The following is a 12,478-nucleotide window of genomic DNA, read 5'->3' as shown; positions in this document are numbered from 1 at the left end:
TATATATAAATATATATATAAATATATATATAAATATATAAATATAAATATAAATATATATATATATATATATATATATATATATACAACAAATACATAGAAACTAGAAACAAATATAGAAGGTAGAATGCAATCTTTCTTTGACCTTATTATTTTTATAGCAAAGATTTTGTATCCTTTATCTTAATTTTGATAGATGATGTTGACAAAGAATATCAACCTTCTTTATTGCATTAATAAGATTCTTAATTGGCTTATATGTATATTTACTTATATCATATTTATACTAATGAATAAGATATTTTAACCTTTTTTGAAAATCTTTTGAGTCTAAGACTTCTTTAATCTCAAACTCTTTATTATTGTCTACTTCTATAAAAAAATATAGCATTTATCTTTTTCTTGATATATTTATTGTCTTATATGATTCACAAAGAAATATATAGAATACATGATGGATTTTCATAGATTCCATTAGATATAATTAATAATCTAATTGATTTGTTCATAAATAAGAAATGCTTGAAATCCTCGATAATCTAATTTATCACAAAGGCAAATAGTCTTGATATTGTAACATAGTAATTATATATAGTCATTAATGTAGAATTGAGGTTGTTTCTTGCGATAGACATTTGCATTAATCTTTATTTATTTATTTATTTATTTATTTATTAGTTTTTCCATCATTTTGCATATAGCTTTGATAAATAATCTATTAAATCTTTTACAATAGGATTATCAACTTTTAAGGAATCAAAAGTATCAAATTATGAATAATTAATATAATTAATAAAAATATATTTATTAAATATACATATATATATATATATATATCATGTTATTATAAGCAAAATTTGCCAATGTCAAAAGAATTGTCCAATCATCTTGTTGGTAGTTAATGGTATACATCAAATACTACTTTAAAACTTAATTTACTTCCTTTATTTGTCCATATATTTAGAGATAGAAAGCTGAAAATAATTTTATTTCTTCTTATAAAATCTTAAAGAAATTTCTTTTAAAATCTTGATACAAATTAAGTCCTTCTATCCAATATAATAATTTCTTAACAATCTATGATAACAATAAATATTTTCAAGAAAAAACTTACTTATTTTTTTACTTGTAATAGTTTTTATATAAGATAGAAAATGTGCCATCTTGGTGAAACGATCTACTATTACAAATATAGAGTATAAAAAGCTGAGACTAGAAGATCTATAATAAAGTAATAATTCATGAAGTTCATAAGATCAATAATGAGGGATTTTTGATTATGAAAAAATGTCACATGATTACAAAAAGTCTTTGATTGCCTTCCAAATTCGAGGCTACTATAAATCTTTAGATACTAGCTTCTAAGTCTTGTTATATCTAAAATGTTTGGATATTGGAAAGTTGTGATGAACTTGAAGAACATGTAATTATGCTTTATCTTTTAAAATATACAAATTTTTTTTAAAATAAAGTAGATTATTCTTAAACTTGAACTTAGAAATTTATGAGACTTAGAAGAATTAATCTTAATATTATAAACAAGAGAATCAAGAAACATATTCAATTGAACTTGCTTAAAAAAGATTGAATCAATACTCAATGTTGATTTCATTGCTTAAAGATGAAATTGCTTTGGCTTCAAGAAGATCATTTTTTGTTAATCTAAGCTATATCTCTTTCTTTTAGTATAAGATAAGAACATCTAGAAAAGGCATTTGAAAAACATTATAGACTTTTTAATTGAAATATAATTTTAGGATCAAAACTTGATAAAGACATGCTCCAACACACTTAGTAATGATTTAAAATACATGCTAATATGAAATATTCAAGATTTTTAAGATTTATATACATAGTGATTGGATTGGAAGTTTTTGTTTAGATAATAATGCTATTTTTGAAATAAATCTACAATTGTAAGAAGCTCTTTGTTGTAGATTTCATAATTAATCTTTATTGCTGAAAATTTCTTGGAATAAAAAACTACTAGATGGAATTTTTTATTTGCTCCTATTTGTGATAATATTGTTATTAAGGTATATTCTAATGCATCTATTTTCATAAAAAATACTTTAAATAAGTTGATATATTAGAATATTAGTATAAAAGTAAAAGCTATTTTTAAAACTTTAAAAGATGCTTCAGTTTCTTTCTTCTACTCAAGTTTATCTTTACATGTCAAATGTGTAAGAAAAGAGGCAATTTGATTTTTTTTGATGAAGTTACTATAATAATTAGCAAATTTTAAAAAATATTATATATCTTTGATAATTTTTGAGATCTTCCAATCTATAATAATTTGGATCTTTTTAGGATCAATTAAATGGCCATCATTATAAATAATATATCCTAAGAAATTGACTTAAATATTTTAAAATATACATTTTTTTTTCTTCTTTTTTTTGGCATATAATCCTACATTTCTAAGTTTATGTAATACATGATAAATATGAAGTTCATGCTCTTCTATGTTTTTAAAATAGATTAAAATATTTTCTAAATAATAGACAATAAAATCATCAAGAAATTCACAAAAGATATCATTCAACATCTAATAAAAAGACATAATATTATATTTAAAATGAAATAAGACTAGACTATCTAAAAAACCTAAGATCCTTCTAATCTACAATAATATAAGGCTTCCTCACAAAATAGAATAAAACAGATTAGAATAAATCTTAACGGAAGTAAATAGAATAAGACATGAGAGACAAAATTGAGCAAACAAAAATAAAATAGAATAGATTTGAACAGAAAGATGTAAAACCAAACTTTACTAAGAGAAAGGGTCTGAAGCCATACTTGACTACATGTCCCAACAAGCCCTTGTTAGTCCTATTTATATTTTGTCCTACTACCATAGACTTTCTAGAATGTTCTTAGGTTGTAGGCCCTATCTAGATAATTGCCTTAAACTCCTTTTCTAGAAGGTTTCATGGTAGGTTCCACTTGGATAACTATCCTAAGCTTTCTTTTAGAAGATTCTATGATGGGCCTTACCTAAATAACTGTCTTAAATCTTTTTTAGAATATTCTATGATAGATCCTACCTGATCTATTAATCTAACTTTAATTCTAAAAACTTCCATGGTTCTAATTATCTATATAATTATCTTATTTATATCCTATTATAAGTAATCTCCTTCCACTAATGTAGAACATCCTCGTTTTGCTTCCAATGATATCCCTGAATTGTCTCTTAGCAATAGGTGAGGTTTTGTGTAGGTTTCTATGTTACATTGTAAATAAAATAACCTTTCGAAAGAACTTTATATTGAAATTGTGGACGCCTATTGCCACGACGAAGGTATTGATGCTCCAAATCACTCTCCACTTCATATTCTTATTGGACATCAACTACAATTGGTGGTGGTAGTCGTGGTTGGTATCGATCCGGAAAGCGCTTTGGCTTGGTATGAAATTCTTTTAATTGCAAAATATGGAAGACTAGATAGATTCAAATATGTAGTGGAATCTTGAGGTGATATGCAACATTAGATATTACAGCAGAAATGTGGAAAGATCCAAGCCTTTGACATGCTAATATACAAATTTGGATTGATGTAACAAGTGACAAGTTGGTGTTGGAGAATAATACTTGATCACCCTCCTAGAAGGTCTTATGTTATTGATGGTTATCTACATACTACTTTAGTCGATTCTATGCAATAGGGAGGTAATGCCATGCCTCTTGTAAGGTTATTGTAAGCCATTCTTTAAATTCATCCATTGTCAGGTTGTTGATATCGATGGGACAATGAAGAGTTGCTAGCATAATTGAATGCTAACCGATATTAAGAAAAAATAGTGAATGACTAGTACTTCCTTGAATACTATCATTATAAGCAAGCTGCAAGGGTGTCAAGTATTCATCTCAATCATTATGATAAACTGCCACAAATGCTTGTAATATATCCTCCAAGGTCTAATTTGTATGCTTTGTTTGCCCTCTGTTTAAGGATAGAAGGTTGTAGACATGACAAGTCGTGAGCCCAATAGCTTGAATAAGATATCAAAACCTTCATGTGAAATATGGATCTCAATCTGAAATGATGACATAAGGTAATCTATGGTGATGAAAGACTATATTAAAGAAGTCTTATAAAAAACATTGGAGCATCAATATCCTAACATACTACGGCTAACTGAAGTTGCTTTAAAAATCAATCTACAAAGATAGCAACAACGGTATGATTATGAAGCGTCTGTAATAAATACATAATGATATCCATAGTCACATGCTTCCAACGTGTCGTGAATAGCAAAATTGGCTACAATAGTATTAGAGACGTTGCATTGCATACTTTATTACATTGACATAACTAGCAGGAGTGTACAAAGGCTCAAACATCACGATCCAAACCTACCCAAAACCATGTCCTTGAGATCTATTGTAGGATCTTTTCTCATCTCAGATATCAAGATATTGGAATATCATGTCCTTCTTGAAGTATGTACATCTAGAATTTAGCATTGTCAGATACCTAAATTTTCTTATTAAAATAGGACAAGCCTTCACTAAGAGTATAATCTTGATATTGTATATCACCTACTTTCAATTGATTACTAACCATCTTAAAAAAAATATCTTTTTTTGTAGCCTTCTACATCTTTAGTTGAATCTGAAATATTACTATTAATGGTAGTAACTTTTGCCTTGTCTTTTGATTTGTCCTTCAAGTCTAGTCTCCATGATAAACTATCTAGCACAATATGTTGTCGCTCTTGTTTGAATTCAAGCTGGATATGAAAAAGCTGCAACTATTTTTCCTAGCGATGATGCTGTAATTTCATATTTTTCAGATGCAAATCATGTAGCAATGGTCGATGGTGATTTCAAACAATCATTGGTTTTTCTAATAGATAGTATTGCTGTCAGCTCTCAATTATACTCCAAAATTTAAATTTTTGTTATTTTCTTATTTTACGATAATTAAATATGTTAGATTAGGATTTATATAAGTAGAATTCGGTTTTATAGAATTTTTAGGATTACAACCCCTCATGGTATAAATCATAGCCTAATTCCTTGAATTAGGTTAATTAGGACTAAAGTAATAAGAGTTAGAAAATTAGAATAGCAACTTAGTTAGTTTAATAATTTACAGGTTGTTAGTCATTACTATAAGAGTTGACTAAAAGTCAATGAGTATATCTATAATCATTCACATGATTTAGGGGTTGGAATTATAATTCTCTAAAAGATTTAGGAAAGTTAGCAATGGTAATTTTGGATTTTTCTTCCAAATTCGGCAAATTTAAGTGGCATGGTGGTTCTTCTACTTAATGGGAGTTTCTTTAATGCAATGGTGGCACCGGATTTACCTCGTGGAGTGAAGAAAACAAGATCAGCAACCTCTCCTTCAAAATACAAGAGAAGCAATGAAATTCTCATTTTGAAGAATTTCACAAAACAATTGCCAAGATCCTTGTAAGTAAAAACTTCCATGGAAATTATAATTGAGCATGGATTGGGGCATGTGAGCTTAAAAAGGTGTTTTGAACACAATATTGAAGTTAGATTTACAAAAAAAATGCCTTCTTGACCACTTACAAGGGCCATCAGCCTTGATAACGAGATTAGCTCTTGGATGAATGAAGGCTGTAGATCTAGTTTAAGGATCTAAAAAATCAAGGGTGGAGATGTAGCCACCCTTCAACGAGCCTCTACTCAATTGTATAAGAGAGGCTTGGTTTTCCAAGCCCTCTGTCTCTCCTCTTTTGGTGAAGGACGAAGCCATGCTAAAATTTGGCCAAAAACCCTAATTTTAATTTCATTTAGATTTTAAATCTCATTATGAATTTTGTGGGTGGGTGTGCATGGATTTTGAGTTGTGAATGATGGTCATTGGGTCTTAAAACACGTTTCATTGTGGTGAATAGCTTCCTTAGCCTCCCAATTACTCCAAGGGTTTCAAGAGCCTCAGATTTCCCTCCATCAGTCATTCATTTGTTTTAGTTCCAATGTGTTTTTTTTTTGGTTGTAGCCTTTGTTGTTAGCTTTCCAACAAGGTAATGTTCGATCCATTTGGAGTTGAACTGAATTCTTGGCGAAATTTTGAGCGTGAGGGGGTCGACTGCCTTCACAGTTTGGATTAATCGAGTTTGGGAAGGTATTTCTCAATGCCTGATAACTAGATTCGTTTGAAATTTTGGGAGCATTAAGATTTGTAAGCTAAGCTTTGAAGGGCATAAGTTTCGCTGGATTTGAAGATAATTTGAATTTTTAGCGAATTTCTAAGTGAAGGGGGTTGGTCGCCGCGGCAGTTGGGATCACTCAACTTCAAAGGAGCAATTCTCACGACTGAATCACTAGATTGCAATGAGATTTGTCGGGGCAAGAGCATCTTTAAGTTAACCTTGCAACAACCTACGAATTATTCAATTTGGAGTGAATTAAAATTTTTGGCGAATTTTGGAATCGAAGGGGGTCGCTGCCTTCAATCCTTGGCGTTGTCAAGGTACCTTCGCTTTTACCCCTCTTATTTTATTTTTATTTTTATCTTCACAGTAACTCATAATCTCCACATTTCAACTTTCGACTAATAAATTTTAACTTTTAACTTTTAAACTTTAATATTCTCACTTAAATTTTTAAACTTTGAACTTCAACTTTTGAATTTAATATTTAACTTTAACCTTTAACTTTAACTTTTAACTATAACTTTTAATTTTAACTTTAACTTTAATTTTTAATGTTAAATTTTAACTTTTAATTTAAACTTAAGTTTTTATTCTTATTATGAATTAATAAAAAAAACTTAATTAATTACTTTTATCATTTTTTTTTGTGTGGTGAATTTCATCTGATATTTTAATTTAATATTAGTAACCATTACTTGGAAGGCATTAATTTTAATTGAATTACAAGCACCCACGTTTTAATTAACCTAAAAATTTCACAATTGGGAGTTCTTCCATTCTACCTCTTGAGCTCGTTGTGTAGTACTAAATCCATAGAGTGGTGGATTTTAGGGTGACACATAACATTGGTAGTAACTTTATACGCAGTACGGTATGCCCATAAAGCTGCAAACAACTTAGTGTCCCAATCTGTTTCCGCTCTTGAAACTCTTTTTATTAAGATTTTACATAAAATTCCATTAGTCTTTTCTATTTGTCCATTGACTCTAGGATGATACGATGTAGTCTTCCGATGTTTTATCTCGTATTTAGGCGTAAGTGCTTTGATTGTACTATTTATAAAATGAGTTCCTCGATCACTACCCAATTCTCGTGGACAACCAAACCGAGTAATAATATTTTCATATAAAAAAGTTGCTATTGTACTTGCACTATCGGTTTTCGTAGCTACAGCTTTAGCCCATTTTGTTATGTAATCTGTTGCTACCAGTATATACCATTTTTGTCCATTTCTTGAGGCTGGTGTAATTGGTCCCACAAAATCAATTCCCAATTTTTCAAAAGGTGCTTGAGTCAGAATTGGTACCAATGGCATTGCTGAAGTTCCAGTAGGTCGACCCGTTCTTTGACATGGGTCACAATGACGGACGAATTCGTGGGCAACTGCAAACATTATTGGCCACCAATAACCAGCCTGTAAAGCTTTATGAGCCGTGCTATCTCCCACAAAATGTCCACCACAACTGTCTAAGTGACAACCTTCCAATATAGTACTCACTTCAGTCTGATAAATATAGCATCGTAAAACTCCATCCTTGCCTTGTTTATATAAAGCTTCACCAATCATCATATAAAGTGCACATTTTAATATTAAGTGTCGTTTAAGCTTTTCATTAAAATTGGATGGAAAGGTTTGAAATGCCAAGTATTGAATTATTTCACTATACTTTGAAGTAATTATATCTACCGCAAACAGTTCCGCATCAGGTAGTGCATCGTTAATGGCTTCATTATCCAATATATTCGATAACCGAGATAAATAGTCCGCATTGGAATGTGATTTTTTTGGTCTTATCTGAATAGTAAAGTCAAATTCTTGCAATAGTAAAATCCATTGTACAATACAACCACTCAATTTAGGCTTATTAATCATATATTTTAAAGCATCATGGTCGACATGGAAAACAAATTTATAACCAAGAAGATAATGTTGAAACTTTTTTATAGAATAAATCATCCCCAATGCTTCTCTTTCGATTGTTGTATAATTTCTTTTAACTACTACCAATTGACGACTTGCATAATAAATAGGGTGATCAAATCCTCGGACATCTTTCTGGCTTAGCGCAGAACCAATCACGACATTAGATGTATCTACATAAACTTGGAATGATTTGGCCAACAAAGTGCCACCAATATTGGTGCTAAAATCAATTTTTGTTTCAATGTTTCGAATGCAATTGTATATTCTTTTGTCCAAAATAGATTGGTCTCATTGGTTGGTGGTTTCTTCAAGAGATTTATCTAGGAAAGATATATAACTGCAAATAGATAGATAAATCGCCGATAATAATTGACATGGCCGATAAATACTCAAACACCCATAATAGTGTTTGATTGCTTTAATTCTACTATAATCTTTATTTTATCCGGATTTGTAGCAATGCTTGCCATTAAAACTATATCACCCAATAATTCACCAAAAGGTACACCAAATTGGTACTTTTTTGAATTTAAAGAAATTCCATATTTGGCACATTGATTCAAACGTTGATCGAGACATTTTAAATTCTTGACTCTCATACTAAATGTACAGAAATCATCTAGAAATATTTCCATTGAAATTTGTAGATAATCTTGGAACACTTGCATCACTACCTTTTGAAATGTAGCGGGTGCATTACAAAGCCCAAATGGCATAACCTTATAGGCAAAGGTCCCCCAATCCATAATAAAAGTAGTTTTTAACTAGTCTTCTTTTATAATTTTAACTTAATTATAATCGGAGAATCCATCAAGAAATTAATCACATTCATGTCCAGCGATAGCATCCAATATACTATCCATGAATGGTAAAGGAAAATAATCCTTCTTGGTAGCCACATTTAATTTTTGGAAATCTTAATAGATGCAAATTTTTTCATTCTTTTTTGGTACCATAACGATTGGTGAAATCCATTCACTGAAAGCAACTGGATAGATAAATCCAACCTCTAAGAGTTTATCCAACTCTTCTTTTACTATAAGTGAGTATTTTGGATTAAATCGATGTTGTCTTTGGCGTACTAGAGTAGCGTTCTCCTCCAATATAATTCGATGCTTACAAACTTCAGCTGGAATTCCTTTCAAATCCGCATACAATCATGCGAAAGCAATTTTATGCATTAAAAAGTAATCCACCCAAATTTCTTTCTCTTTGCCTTTTATACCGTCGTAAATCTGAGTGATTTGGGGAGCCTTTCATGTACCTAAATTAATTGGTTGACATCGTGGAATTTTAGGAGTCTTTGGAATAATGTTCTGCTCAATTCCAAAATCTTTCATAAAATCCGATACATTAGAACTTTCCAACTTCAGTTCCATAGTACTAACGTGATTAACATCCCGTCTATTCATCTAATATACAATCATATGATCAAAATCGTCAATAACATCTGGAGAAACTAATTACTCTCTCGGTCCCCTGCACTAGTATTTTATTCTACTATGCTCGACAACTTGCCTTGTATCAGCATAAATTGGATCAGGTGCACCAATTTCTTCTTTTGTAGACTCATCTTCAGAATCCGACGTGAATTTTGAATTGACAACTTGAGTTTCTCCGTGATATTAGACATGGTACATTTGAAGCACAATTTTATCATTACCTTTCCCGATTGTCAATGTACCACAGCCCTAGTCATTTCGAGCTTTAGCTTAATACAACCATGGTCGCCCCAATAAAATTAGATATGACAATATAGAGCTTTACAATCGAAAAACAATATAATCAATTTTGTAGGTAATTACTGTATCAATACTTTATAAAATATCCATAGGTTTAACTCAACTAGAATCAGCCATTCTCAAAACTACTGTAGTAGGCAATAAGTGATCCAAACTCAGCTCTTCCATTGTAGCGACATTCATAAGATTTACACTAGATCCTCTGTCTACTTGCACTCTCGATAATAACACTCCATCACTTCAGACATCAATCGTTGGTGCACCCGGATTGGGATTCAAACTTACTTCTCAGATTTCTTTATTTCAAGATCTACGATAAATTAATGAAGAATTCAAGATAGTTCGGCACTCAAGTGCTACCGCTAATAGTTGTTTCATAGAGATTGTGGATTGTATGGTGCCCAAATCTTTTACAATATCATATGATTCTGTATTAGTGGTAATTTCCAATGTTCGTTTCTTCTTCCCAGTCCTAGACACCAACGCATGTAAATTGATTTTCTCTATATTGGAAATTGGTAAAGCTACTAGAACTAAATTTGACGGAGCTTAAAAAATTGGTTCTTTCAACGGGTAAGATTGTTCTCCCAATTGGACTTATATTGGTTCCTTGAAATTCACACCTCTTAGAGGATCTTTCAATGGAAAGGACGTTTCTCGAAACTGTGTAGAGAACAGAACAGCTTGAAATGGAACCGAAGCCTCCGTAATCAGTACCTCAATAGGGTGCACAACCGATTCAGGTCTTATACTGAGTAAGGAGTCTATGACAAGACCTGGATTGGATGTCCCCATAATTGGGTCGAATTTGCCCTTTGCTTCAGCATCACCCAAATGTTGAATTGGTCCTTTCTCCTTTTGCTGACTTCTTATAAGGACAGTTTGGAATATTTCTACTCGATGAAGTGGTGAATCTTGAGGAACTTGATTTACCTCTTTCATTGTTCTTTGACTTTGGATCTGTTGATCTTGATTATTGAAATTGAATGGAGCATTACATTGTTGATAAGTATGTCTCGACTGCTTGCAATTTGCACATACTGACGCATAATCATCATTGGCTTTGGGATTGGGACATTCATTGGCATAATGATCAATCTGTCTGCAACAAAAACAACAAAGTAGTCTTCTTGTACCTCCATTTGACATATTGGGTGTCTCCACTGGTATATACCTACTAAGCTTGTTCCATGTGGGGTTAGAAAATGATCCTGATTGTCTCATTGGTATGGAGGATTCTTAGTTCGATGATGCCAGTGGAGCATATTTCTGATACCTCTGTTGCTCTTTCCCGTAGTTCTAGGAGTTTGATACAGATCCCTAATTAAAATTGGAGCTTTGAAAGTTATTGAATGTTTGATTTTCTTGATTAGATCGATTTCCATTCCATCCATACATATTTTTCGTTTGAACTTGATTGACTTCCCACTAATCGGTGGCATCATGGTTCGATTACTGAATTATTGTTGCCTTAATAAATGCTAGCAGTTTGTCAAGGACAAGAACTCAATAAAAAAATAATTCAAACAAGTGAACCTTCATTCAAAGAGAGGTAACAGAATATATATAAATAAGTATATATATTGAAAGAGAAACTGGAATGGCTATTGCCAAAAGACAAGAAAACTAGAGATCCTTGAAACTAGACTAGAAGCAAGAAAGGAGTTGACAAGAGTGAAGAAGCCTTCACTCTTGTCTCTATATATACTATCTAACTAGGGGCTACGTGGTGACGTTCTATAGGACCTCCAATATGTATTGACTTTGTAGGATACATGCCTTGACTTACAAGGCAAGTTCTTCTATGTGTGGGCCACATAGTTAGCTTGATCTTCAAGCTAACAACATGTGTGGCACATGGCCAACTTGTTGACCACGTTTCTAATCCAAAAAGTCAATTAAAGACACCTATGAAGTCAAAGCAGCATCTATGAAGCTTCTATATTAAATACTATAGAATTAACTTACTTTTACCTACTTTTATTTATTTCTACCTATTTGTATATGTAATTACAAGCTTATATGATTATGTCCGTGACATTACCCCCCTTCTAGGGACGAGTTCCACAAAGAGCGGTCATCATATGTTGAGGAAATCTATGATGTGACGAATTGTATTCGCTACATACTCTGATCTTTGTTCTCTTCGAAGATGATTGATAGGGCCTCTCAACCATCGGTAGTGTCCCATATCAAGGCGGGAAGACCACCCAGTTATTTGATCATTGTTGAGGCCTTCATAACTTCCTTCAAATATAATATTTAGAACACCATCAGGAGTTGTTCCTACCTCTAGTACAATCACCAAACATCGGGAGTCCCTTCCCAAATCGTGATACCAAAGGTGTTGTATCTCGCCATCTATTCGAGGAAGAATATGTCGTTCTTGAAGATCTTCATCTCGATTGCGTCATCTTGAAGGTTGTGACAATTGTAATATCTCATCCGGTAGGTCAACAAATAAAGGCTCTTGAGTCGAATCCGCTGGTTGTTGGTTCTCCATCTCCTGAGCGTCACTACTACAAAGAAGCTACGAACAAAAATTGAAAGTAGAATGTTATCTTGCTTAGATGTTGTTTCTTTTATAAAGAAGATTTTCATCTTGATTTTGATGGATGTCGTCGATGAAAAGCCTCCACCGCCTTTGCTGCATTTATAAGATTCT

The sequence above is a fragment of the Physcomitrium patens genome, chromosome 14 (genome assembly GCF_059467195.1).
Source record: "Physcomitrium patens ecotype Gransden chromosome 14, ASM5946719v1, whole genome shotgun sequence".
In the NCBI taxonomy this organism is placed as follows: domain Eukaryota; kingdom Viridiplantae; phylum Streptophyta; class Bryopsida; order Funariales; family Funariaceae; genus Physcomitrium; species Physcomitrium patens.
The sequence above is the reverse complement of the archived record's forward strand: the minus strand, read 5'-3'. Positions refer to the sequence as shown.